General features: G+C 48.6%; 1 non-coding gene across 1 annotated transcript; it reads left to right on the forward strand.

Annotated features, from left to right (window-relative positions):
• Positions 1 to 1412: 1412 nt before the first annotated feature.
• Positions 1413 to 1485, forward strand: trnar-ccu. Its single transcript has one exon. It is a non-coding gene; the product is annotated as a tRNA-Arg (tRNA).
• The last annotated feature ends 908 nt before the right edge of the window (positions 1486 to 2393 follow it).

Consider the following 2393-nt stretch of genomic DNA (forward strand, 5'->3'; position numbering starts at 1 on the left):
TCAGGGTCTTGGGTTTGATTCGTCCCTTGGGTGTCTGTTTGTGTCGAGTTTGCACATTCTCTCCATGGGGTACTCGGAGTGCATTGTTTTCCTCCCACAGCTCAAAGATGTGCAGGTTCGGTCGATTGGTTTTGGGGAATGCAGGGTGAGAGGATAGGGATTGGGCCTGGTTGGGATGCTCTTCAGAGGCTGAGTGTGGCCTTGCTAGGGTGAATGGCTTATCCCCCTCACTCTAGGGCTTTTATGAACAAGTTTGGAGCAGATGGTCAGAGCTCTGCTGCAGATCCCAGTCAAGGCTTTGCTAAGGGACTGGCATCCAGGTGTGTGTTCATATCCTTCTTTTCCCTGACCTTCCAGAATGTTCTGTAGCTTTGGCCAAAGGGGTCATGAGCTGGGTTCACATCATCCAATGGGGTCACATTGCCAGGAGCTAGACAACGGATTTACTCAGACTGACACTTCCAGTCATCGAGTCATAGAGATGTACAGCACAGAAACACACCCTCGGTCCAACCCGTCCATGCCGAACAGATATCCCAACCCAATCTAGTCCCACCTGCCAGCACCCGGCCCATCTCCCTCCAAAATCTTCCTATTCATATACCCATCCAGATGCCTTTTAAACAATGTAATTGTACCAACCTCCACCACTTCCTCTGGCAGCTCATTCCACACACACACACCACCCTCTGCCTGAAAAGGTTGCCCCTTAGGTCTCTTTTATATCTTTTCCCTCTCACTCTAAACCTAAGCCCTCTAGTTCTGGACTCCCCCACCCCAGGGAAAAGACCTTGGCTGTTTACCCTATTCATGCTCCTCATGATATTATAAACCTCTGTAAGGTCACCCCTCAGCCTCCGATGCTGGGATCCTATCCTTAGAGGAACTGGTATCAGCTTCCACTGCTGTGACTCTGTGTTCAACCTCATCCATCCTCTTTTCCAGGTCTCCCAGCTGCTGTTCATGCTTCTGCAGCATGATAGAGATCGGGGCCAGTTTCTCCTCTATCTGCTGACCCAACATTTCGCGAGATTTCGCGAGCTACTTCACCAAGGCCTGGTAGGCAATTGAGCCCAAGGATCCTGCAGGCTGGGCCGGGAGCCTGGCCTCAGACACTGCTCCTCCCTTCTTCAACATCTCTGGATGATGAAAACGCAGGTAAGTTGATTTTTCACAATGTCCTGGGATTTCACAATCTTTTCAGAGCCCCAGGATATCGCGATGGTCGGGATTGGGCGTGATAGAAATTCTTCCCGCTTGTGCTGTGGTGCGGAGCTCTGCAACATGATCGTCCAAGATCACCACCATCTTGGATCCCCAGAGTGCAGTGACAGTATAAAACTCAGAAAAACACACAATGAGAGGTCAGGGTGCAGTATTTAAAGGCTGCCATTTTTTACTTTAACTGTGCAGCCCCAGTGGCCTAATAGATAAGGCATTGGCCTCCTAAGCCAGGGATTGTGGGTTCGAGTCCCATCTGGGGTGTCTGACTTAACCCTTGTCTTCATGGCTGATCTTCGTCCACAGTCAAGTCGATTTCTCATCTCCTCTGGAGAAGTCCCCAGGTCTGTGTTGGGTTGGTGGTACAGAATGTTGATGCCAAGTCAAGGCTTCGTATAGGGTCTGGCATCCAGGAGTGTGTCCCTATGCTCCTTTTCCCTGATCTTCCCCAATGTTCAAATCAACATCATCCCATTAAAGATATTTTGTTTCTTGCCTTAATGAGAAGGGATTTGCCTTCAAGAGCACAAAGGTTTTGGATGTTGTCCCTTGAGGTTTGCTGATGAAACTGTTGATGTGCCGGGCCAACTGCAGATAATGGCAGAGACACTCTTCAGTGGTGACTGTCAGCGTTACCAGTCGTGAAGACTTCATCCAAGAAACTGACGGTGATCTTGACCACGGTCTCACCACGGCCTGCAAATCACAATCGGCATAACCAGACTCAAGAACTAAAGAGAAACCAAGAACATCTCACCGATATTACCATGAAGGTTGGTCACAGCAAAGGATCAACAGCGAGACCGCAAAAACACATTTCATATCTCTCTGTGCTGTAACGTTCTGCTGTCTTTCTCCATTGAAATAATATCCAGCTGCTTTATTCTTCCTCCCAAAGTGTATAACCTGACACATTCCCATATTGTCTTTCATTTGCTCAGTTTTTGGCCGCTCCCTTGACCCATCCATCTCCCTCTGTAAACTCTGTGAGTCAGCCTCAGCAGTTGCCTTCCCACAAATGTTTGTCCAATCTGTTTGTCTCTTTCTGGGAATTCAGCCTTAATCCTGCAGATCCCCAAGATACTTGTGTAAGGTCACATGGGACACCACATCCCATCAACTGAATGCAGACGTGGGGTTGTTGCAAAGTGGATTAAAGATTAATGACACAC

This window comes from Chiloscyllium plagiosum, unplaced genomic scaffold (assembly GCF_004010195.1).
Source record: "Chiloscyllium plagiosum isolate BGI_BamShark_2017 unplaced genomic scaffold, ASM401019v2 scaf_83738, whole genome shotgun sequence".
In the NCBI taxonomy this organism is placed as follows: Eukaryota; Metazoa; Chordata; class Chondrichthyes; order Orectolobiformes; family Hemiscylliidae; genus Chiloscyllium; species Chiloscyllium plagiosum.